Below are 10,392 nucleotides of genomic sequence, written 5' to 3'. Positions count from 1 at the left end.
TTCCATTAGCAAATGCTGCTTTTTGCGTTTCTGGTCCTTCGCTGTAAAACTTCCACTGTAAAATCCAGAATATGGCGCTGTCAGGATAGGCACATCTTAATTACAGGCATAATTCTCTCTTTCCACAGCATCTAAGTATTTTTGTCCCTCAATTCATTCAGCCTTGCCTGTTAGTTCCTCCTGCCTTACTCCATCTCCTTCCTAGACAGTCATCAACTGTGTAATGGAGGCTGTTCCAGTCTCAGCCCCACCCACCCCTTCCTTCTTAGCCAAGGCATCTTTCTGATTCTCCAGCTGTGGGAATCTTGTCCTCAGCACATAACAACTGAAGAAAATGGAGGGGTGGTGGTGGGGAGTAATTTGGGGTGTTTTATCTGTCTGAATGCATTGTAGAGTTTAAACATTTTGTCTCCAGCTGCCTCTGCTGTGTTGCCTGTCAGCTAAATAATGTTTAAAGTGAATATTCTACAACTCCGTAAAACAACAGCAAAGCAACAACACCCTATGCAATAAAAGCAATAGCATGGAGTCGTGGTCCTTGGCTTTTTGGGTGCTGACTTGGAGGTTAGCAGAACAGAGGGAGCCTTGTTTTAGGTCAGATGGCAACATTGCCCGGGTGCTTGGCTAAGAAATAATATTGATAGTCCTCAACAACCATTGTTTAGTGAGCGTTCAACATTTCAACAGCACTGAAAAAAATCAAGGAAAACAAATCAAGGAGAAATATCCTGACAGAAACCATCGGTGGAACACCCTGCCTCCCGAAGCTGTGAATGCTCCAACACTGGAGGTTTTTAAGAAGAGACTGGACAGCCATTTTATCCAGAATAATATGGGGGCAGGGGGTTGGACTAGAAGACCTTCAAGGTCCCTTCCAACTCTGTTATTCTGCTATTCAGTTAACTGACTTATATCCAATCTTCTGATGACTTCTAAAGTCTTTATTCTCCTATCCAGGCCAGCTGAAAGTTCTTCCTAATGTTTAGTCTAAATTTGCTTCCTTGTAATCTGAACCTACTAGCTGAGTCTCATGTTCCAGGTCAAGCATTAGCAAACCATTGTGGCGCACATTTTATTTTGAAGCCATGGCCCCACAGTTATTCCAAAATCATAGCTGTCATTCCTAGAGGGCATTAACCTAACCACAAAGCAGGCCTGCACTGGCAACCTGCTTCTTCCTATTATGTTCCCATGAAGCTTATTCATCTCCTCCCCAGCCCATGAGTGACTCAAGCTCAGGCTGCCCTCAACTGTTCCAGCTTTATAGCTGCCTGTTCCTCTCGAGTTCAGCACCATCCAGAAGTGTCCTCCAGTTAAGTGAACTGCATTGGGCATGGTCACCCAAGATCTTGGAGGGTTTCTAGGGGGCTGTGGTGACTGGGAACAGAGGCAGCAGACACAAGATAGATATAATGTGGACATTGCTAAGAGTTTTCTGTCAAACCAAGTGAGTGAGATATGCTTCAGTGCAGCAGTGGGAAAGACGACAAAAGTGGAGGAGAAGAGCAGGCAGAGCTGAGGGCGGAGTTAAATGCATCGTCAGCTTAGAGTCCTTACATTGCCACAACTGATCCAAATCCAGCCACCCTTGAATTGCATTGACACTTATCTGGTGCTTATTCAAGTTTGAACTTCAGTTGACTAGATTCTTGAATATGGGCTTGAACAATAAACCTAGTCAACTAAAGTTCAAATTTGAATCAGTGCTAGATAAGGGTCAGTGGAATTCAAGGGGAGCTGGACTTGAATCATTTATGGCCAGGTAAGGACTCTAAGCTTATGAACATGTTTAATTCCACCCCTCGGCTCTGTCTGCTCTTCTACAATAAGCCCTTTATAGCCTGATTCCAAACTAACTGAGGAACCGTCTAATCCCAATGAGATTGCCCCCCCTCCCAACTCCTGCAGAAGGGGCATGCTGCAAAACCCATTGACCAAGGACTTTTGTCTGGCAGGATCCAGAAAAAGAGCCTTTTTTGCCATGGCTCCCACTCTCTGGAACATTGCAGCCCTCGAGGACCCACCTCCCCTCTTGGCCTTCCAAAAGGGCCTGAAAACTGGCTGGCTTTGGGACCCCAATGGAGCAGTCTGCCTGGGGTGTTCTGGGAATTGAAGTCCACACATCTTAAAATAGGAAACTATACTATGCTGTACTAGAATGGCATTTAATCTTTTTTAGCAACCACACTGCACTGTTGATTCAGCTTAACGTGTGGCCTATTGAAAGTCCCTAAATTATTTTCACACTTATTTTTTACCTGATTCTCATCTGTGCATCTCATTTGCTCCTACCTCAATGCAGAATTTTACATTTATGGCTAGCTTGCTTCCTTTTTCTTCTGACTCATTTCACCCTCCTTGTTGAAATTATTTTGGATGTGACTCCAGTCCTTGACATTTGTTTGGAGTGCAAATTGAATGACTATTTCTTACCACCTACATCCAGGTCTATAAGGCTGTTCAAAGCCATAGCATGCCCGAGATTCATTTTTAACTTCTCCCCTGAATGACGAGCTGTTGGGAACAGCCACATCTATCATCTATTAATTCTTTTTTTTTAATCAGCTTTGACGATTAGAAATCTGTTGACTTTAGATGAGCTTATTGGTTAACCATGATGAGAGACTAACAACTCCTGTGCTTGTAATCAAATCCAATCTAACATACAGGCAGAAGGACACTTGAAAAAAGTGAGGCGACTATTTTCACACAACTACTGCAGCATCCCCATGGTCATGCCATCAAAAATATCAGATGCTTAACAACTGGTTCATATTTATGATGGTTGCAAAACATTTTGACACACACATGATTTCAGGAGCAGACAACTTTTCAGTGGTCAAGAGGTAGATAGACAACATTCAGGGTGGAACATTGGAACTGTCAAGTATGGAATTATAATTTTGGTGGAGTCCTGGCGAAACTGGATTTCTGTTGTTTTTCCTGAGGTTTGGAAGTTTATATGTTTAAACTATGACATCTGCCTATCCCAGGTCCTTGGGAAGGACTCGATAGGTGGATAAAAATACCAAGCTCAGTCTAAACATCTGACTGACGGTGCAACCAACAAAAATAACAACAGTATTGTTAATAGAGGAATCAATGCAATGGCAAACAGCAATGGTGAAGACACTCATTATCATCACTGCTGTCTGTCATTGCATTGATTCCTCTGTCAACAATACTGAACAAGTTAGGCCATGACTATCAAACATCAAAAATCCCTGCCAGGCTATCCCACCTTCTTTACGTGGACAATCTGAAGCTGTATAGAAAAAAATAATCTGAAATAGAATAGTTGCTCAATGCTGTCTATATATGCAGCCAAGATTTTGCAATTCAATTTGGTCTGGACAAATGTGCCCTTACCATCAACAGAGGAAAAATAGCGAGATCTTAAAGAATGAAAATATCCAATGGAAATAACATAAAAGAGTCTGAATGAAGAAGACAACTACAAATACCTAGGCACCCTTCAAGTTGACAACATCAAGCAGACTGAAGTCAAGAAGAAGGTTAGACGTGAATACATCATGAAGAGTGAAGAGGATCTTAAAATCCAAACTCACTGGAGGAAATACCCTCAAGGAAATTAATACCGGGGCAATTCCGATTATTAGATGCACAGCTAGAAAAGTGAATTGAACTCAAGCAGAACTAATAAGATAGCAAGACTAGAAAGAAAAATACAGCATTGTTTGTCAACAAGGAGCACACATGGGTGTGGAATGTTGCAAGTACACCAGACAGTTGAAGAAGAAGAAAAAAGAGCGCTGGAAGAATAACTGAAGGGCACTGAAGCTAGTATACCATGGAGGCTTACTGAATACCAGAGAGACCAAATTAGCCTACAAGAGTTAATAAATTAAGAATAACTTTTAAAAAATGGCAAGGCAAAGTATTACATGGCTGGTACACAAAACCCCTTAATTGGCAAAGCAGATAACAAGACCTGGCAATGGCTAAGAGCAGGGAAGTTGAAGAAAGAGTCAGAGGGCCTAATTCTGGTTGCACAAGACCAAGCTTTAAGAACAAAGCCAGAATTGAGAAGAAAGCAATAGAAAATGCCACCTCTGCAAAGAAGCTGAAAAAACAGTGGACCACCCAGTTAGATGCTGCAAGATCACACAGACTGACTACAAACAACAGCATCACAAAGTAGCAACAATGCTTAATAATTATTATAAGAAAGACAAAACAGTCTGGATAGTGGCTGGTTGTAATACCTGGAGCAGCAGAATAAAGAAAGAAAGAACTGGAGATAGTCATGAAATACAAAGATCTGCAAATAGAATTAGAATAACTGATAAAAGAAGACAAAGATTTAATTTAATTTAATTTTAATTCCATTTATATCCCGCCCTTCTCCGAAGACTCAGGGCGGCTTACAAGCTTAGCAGTAGCCTTCATTCTATGTATATGCCTGCTTATTAGGGCTTTCACACACACCCCAAGCGGCATTATTACAAAGTCAGCATTGCCCCCAACAATCTGGGTCCTCATTTTACCTACCTCGGAAGGATGGAAGGCTGAGTCAATAGTATCAATAGTACTATAATAGGCGCCTTGGATGCAGTCCCAAAACAACTGGAGCACTAATTGAACACCGTTGGTATTGACAAAATCACCCTCAGTCAATTGCAAAAGGCAGCTTTACTGGAACAGCTTAAATCAGAGGTCTTCAAACTTGGCCCTTTTATGACTTGTGGACTTCAACTCCTAGAATTCCTCAGCCAGGTAGGTATGCTGGCTGAGGAATTCTGGGAGTTGAAGTCCACAAGTCATAAAAGGCCAAGTTTGAAGACAACCCCGCCCCCCCCTGGCTTAAATCCTTTGATGATCCCTTTCATAAAATTAAACAATATCTGCCTATCCAGGTCTTTAAAAAGGACTTAATAGGTGGACTAAAATGACCAATCCAATATGAACATCTGGCTGACTATGCGACAAACCATGAAGACCAACACCATCTAAGGAACTGGCAGCTCTGATTTACCAATGTTGTGTATAATAATAATAATGGGGTTGCACTACAATTTTTGTATGTTCCATGTTTTAAAAGAATGGTAAAGATTTTGGAGGGGGCTATGAAGAGAGTTGGAGAGGCATCCGGTATTTTTCCCCTCCGTTTTTTTTTTTTTTAGCAAACAAGTACCCTAGTCAGCTACTGACTCAGGAATTCTGGGAGTTGAAGTCCATGAGTCATAAAAGAGCCTTCGGTTGCCTACCTCTGCCCTAGGTCCTAAGTCCTAGGTAGGAGACGTAGACTTGTAATTGTAATTGTGACTTTGGTCACAAGGTGGCAGCCATGCTGTGGATTAAACCTCTTTTTTCAGCAAACGTTAAACGTGTTTGTAAAGAAAAGGGAGGGAGGCAGAGATGGAGCTTAAATAATTATGGACTTACAAATAAAATGAGCTGCAAAAACCTTGCTGTGGCTTTTCTCCACAGCATCATAGGAAAGGTTTCCTTCAGTGCTTTTTTTGTAAAAGAAAAAGGTGCCGGAACTCACACGTGTCATACAACCCGCCTTGCCCTACCCTACAAGGTTCCATCCAAAAAAGGTGCCGGAACTCCGTTCTGAGCGTTCTATGAGAAAAAAAGCCCTGGTTTCCTTTGGCTTCTTCCAGCTGAGGGTTGTCTTGTAAATCAGAGCTGTTTAAGGCTTTACTTTAAACCTCTTTATAGACATTCATATGTAGTCTTTTCCAAATTCAGTTTGGCCGTGAGGATGAGCCATCATCATTTAATATAGTAGAATGTTAGCCATATTGGGCTTGAAGTTGGCTTGATCTTGGTTTCAGGTGACATTCGTACCATATATTTTATTTATTTATTTAACTTACTCTGTTGGCAGGGATTGAGTGTGTTGTCAATGATCTATCTTGCACTAAATAACAGGGAAGCTTGGTTGATTTGGCTCAACAGTGGGCCCAACAACTGATTGTCTCATTTCTCTCTCTCTCTCTCTCTCTCTCTCTCTCCCTCTCTCTCTCTCTCTCTCACACACACACACACAAAAAAACACTGTTAAGAAGCCATGGTTTTTTTTGAACATGGCCTATTAAAGGTTCAAAGCATTCCAAATCCATTTTACAAATGATCCCCTCTTACATGCTTTGTGGTTTGCTGGTCAGCTCCTGTTTTGTTTTCCCCTCCCTTTTTTTTCAAAAGTTGATTTGTACCACTCTCCAGAGGATTATTTACAACCTTGCTCAGAGTTTTGTTTTTTAAAAAAAAGAAAGAAAAAAAGAACAAGAGGAAGCACAAACCATCAGCTCTATAGCTCCTTTTGCGTCCACCTGCTAAGCCAGAAATGGTCCACCTATGATACGTGTGTCAGGACATTTCCGAGGATGTGCCAACGTTTCACCAACATCAACAATTATTCTCAAAAGCAGGCCCCGTCCTCACCTGATTTTCTAGGCTGTGGGGGCTGTGTGAGAATGGGAGGTGCTCTTGAATGGCCTGCCCCTGGAGTCTCTAAAAATTGGGCAAAAATGGGGCATGCTTTGCATAGTTTTCAGAGGCTCTGGAAGGGCATTCACCAAGGCCACAGGGGGCTATCAACAGAAAGATCCTGGGGAGTGGTAATATATTGGGGCAATTGTACCATTCCCCAAAACTTGCACAACTTGGGGAACGGAAAGTTGCAAGGAGGCCCTTTTGAGTAGCTGTGGTGGCTCTGGGACTGAGGTCAAAGCCTGAGTTTCTACTTTATAGAGAATTGCTTCTCATGTGTGCACACATGTGAAAGAGAGAGAGAGAGAGAGAGAGAGAGGAATACCAGTAGAGTCAAATTAGGCATTTTCTAAAGTTGTGTTTAGATGTTTTAGACCCTGGTCCAGTTAGTCACGCATCATGCTCTGCTTAAAATTCCCCATGCCATTTATGGCTTAGCACAGTTTCTGTAGCCAGTGATTGTCCCTTGTTTTAAAAAAAACAAAACAAAAAACGTGCTGTGTGAAGGTTTCCGTTTCTTTTTACTGTAACTGGGGTTTCCACAACATAGTCTAACTTTTGACAAGGTCCCATCACAGAAGTTATTTGGAGTCTGCTTATTCTTTCAGATGCTGAATTAATATTGTTATAATTATTTTTACATAACTACTTTGCTTGACTTCCTAGTTCATGTGGACTAGCCATGTAACTTTCCCACTGCAACTGTGACTCTGAGAAATAGTAAACAACTCACTTAATACCACGGGGATGCTGTTGCTCTGAGTAATAAGAGCAATTATTTTATCACTTTCAGCCTTTCTTTGTGGGTGTGTATTCATTAAAAAACTACCCTCTCCGCAGCAATGAAGCAGGCTCTGTTCTAAAAATATGCATGGACCAGCTACGAAGTGGGAGGCTTTGACCCAAGTTTGACGTATAGCTTGCATATCTCCAACCACGGAGAGGTGCTGCTACTAGCTGGTCTCCTTTCCTAATCTAGACCCAGCTACCAGTTTGACTTGAATCCTGTTAGTTACACGGAAGAATAACCAACAGGAAATGGATATTGCAGGACGGCTGGTGAAGTTAAGGAATTAGGAGCAAGTCACTTCCCTGCTGTTGCCAGAAGGATTCCAGAAAAGAGTCTTTGAAGTCACCAGGAGTAAAGACCCTTTGAGACTGCAGTTTTATTACATCAATGTGAGACATACCTTAAGGCAGACACGTCAAACACAAGGCCCGGGGGCCGGATCCGGCCCGCGAAGTGGTTTCATGTGGCCCGCGAAGCCATCCTGGAAACAGTGAGGGAATGGCCCCCACTGCCTTGGCCCTGGCCCAGAGACCCTCCTCCTGCCAGAGACCCTCAGATCTGTCCCACTCCTGCCCAGGCCCCCATAGGCACCCTTGATGCCAACGATGTAGAGCTGGCCACGCCCACCCAGTAGGCCATACGCACTCCAGCCACGCCCACCCAGTAGGCCACACCCACCCAGGCCACACCCACCCGGCCCCTTGAGGGCAACCGCAATGCTGATGCGGCCCTCAATGAAATTGAGTTTGACACCCCTGCCTTAAGGTTACAAAAGGCCACTGATGCCTGGAGGGCTGTGCGTGCTGAACACATACATCTACAGGGACGAGCATGATAAGTCAGACAGAGACTAACGTGAGTCTGACAGCAGCAGCTGAAATCTAGAGTTAGATTTGGAGTTGTATTCAAATCTCAGTGCCTAATATTTTATCTAGAAACACAGAAGACGGAATTGGGGCAAAACTTTCTCTGTCCTCAAGTAATGGTAATGGTATATGGCATTGAAGTCCACGAGTCATAAAAGAGCCAAGGTTGCCTACCCCTGGTATATGGCAATGACCTCGGGGAGGGGGAGTGGGGGGAAGGAAGAGATGCTGCCTAGTGAACAATCAGATAAGAGATGGCATAGCCCCCAGCTGCATAAAGGGCAGAGAAAGAAACCCAGAAGGGAACATCCCTGACTTCTCAGGCTGTGAAAAAGATGGCGGGAGGTTTGTACTGTCAGACAATGCAAGACTCTGATGCAATAAAGTAGAAGTAACTCATCTGGTCACGTTTCCTGTCTGGGAAAGTTGTTGACATGAATTTTACAAATCTGAAAATACAATTCTCCTGTCACCTTTACAGCCTGAGAAGGCAGTTCCTTTCTCGATCCCGTTATGCAGCTAGGGGCTATGGCTTCTCTTATCTGATTGTCCCAACAAAGGGAATATAGGCTTGCAATGGCCTATTCAAGATTTGATCTGCATCAACCCCGGCTGGCTTTCCCTATGCTTCCGCTATGCAACTAGATCTCATTCATGTCCTCCGAATTGCCTAACTCCACCAACTGGGAGAGGCTGGATTTCTCCAGAGGCCAGGACACTTATGCCGCATCTCGACCAGCTGGAAAGAGGATATTAAAGGAGGGTTTCCACCAACATGTAATTGATTAAGGAACTTTTGGCCCTGCAGATAATGCTGGCTCTTTTATAAGCTCTAGCCAGTGTTGCTATATTTTAGGATAATGGGAAGCTTTCAGCATTTCAGGAGGCTACAGCTTTTAGCAGTGGAACTTCTGTCTTACGGGACAGCCTTCATTTGCCTCTATTCCATGCATCTAATGAAATACTAGGGATGGAGTATACTTAAAATGTACTGTAAAACTTTTCAATAAAAAAAAAGATTGTTCCAGTTAGAGTGGTAATGAGAGCTGGCAACTCAGTAGGGACAGACCATCATGGAGAAAACCTCAGTGGTTACTAAGAGTCAACAATGACTTGATGGTGCGTAATCATTACAGGTAGTTCTCAATTTACAACCATTCACTTAGTAACTGTTCAAAGTTACAGCGGCACTGAAAAAGGTGACTTTTTCACACTGACTGTTGCAGCATCCCCATGGTCATGTGATTGAAATTCAGACGCTTGGTATCTGGCATGTAGCCAGATTTACTTAACAACCGTGTTACTGACTTAACACCTGGGGCAAGAAAGGTTTTAAATGGAGGCAAAACTCACTTAACACTTGTCTTGCTTAGCAATGGAAATCTTGGGACTCAATTGTGGTCTTAAGTCAAGGACTACCAGTATGTGACAACATTCTATGTTAGTCTTTCAGGTGTCTCAGAATGCTCTTATTAGAGCAAAGTTGTTTTCCTTCTTCACGGTCTCTCCCGTGTATGTAGTCTCCCCCAACCTTTGCAGCAAGGGAATTGTAAAAATAAAAACAAACAGGAAAGTGGTTGCTTGATCCAAAGCCAAAAATGACCCAGTCTGTAAAAATAGAAACTTGATACATCACAAAGGAACTATCTCGCGTGTTTGTCTGCATTACATCTACGGACAGATATGTGAACAGAGAGAAAAATTATTTGGTGATAGTAATTTTTTTTAATCCCATCTTCCTTTATTCCTCATTGCTTGTAGCATATAATTGTAAACATCTTTTGGGAGGGTCGTTGGGAGGGTGGGGAACTGCTCTCAAGCCCTCTCGAAAAGTTCTTAACAACACTGTTACATGGAAAATTAAAAAGATTAGGAATCTCTCCAAAGGAGATTTTAAACATGTTTGCCCAGCATTCCCTTCCTGTACGAAAGAACCATCCTTCCCTTAACAGAAGAGCATAGTTTAATCTCCTAAGTCTTGCCTGGAGTGAAGGTGGCTGTGTGTATATACACGTATATACACACACATAGCAACCACACATTTTGTCTGTTTTACAAGAGATGAAACATACACACACACACACTTTTTTTGTAAAAGAAAAACGTGCCGGAACTCACACGTCATACAACTCGCCTTGCCTACCCTATAAGGGGCCGGAACTCCGTTCTGAGCGTTCTATGACAAAAAAAGCCCTGTGTGTGTGTGTGTATGGTTGTCGATCAGAAGATCGGCAGTTTGGCAGGTCGAATCTCGAGTGCCGCGTAGCAGAGTGA

The sequence above is a fragment of the Vipera ursinii genome (genome assembly GCF_947247035.1).
Source record: "Vipera ursinii genome assembly, chromosome: Z".
NCBI classification, from domain to species: domain Eukaryota; kingdom Metazoa; phylum Chordata; class Lepidosauria; order Squamata; family Viperidae; genus Vipera; species Vipera ursinii.
This window is presented reverse-complemented; position numbering follows the sequence as displayed.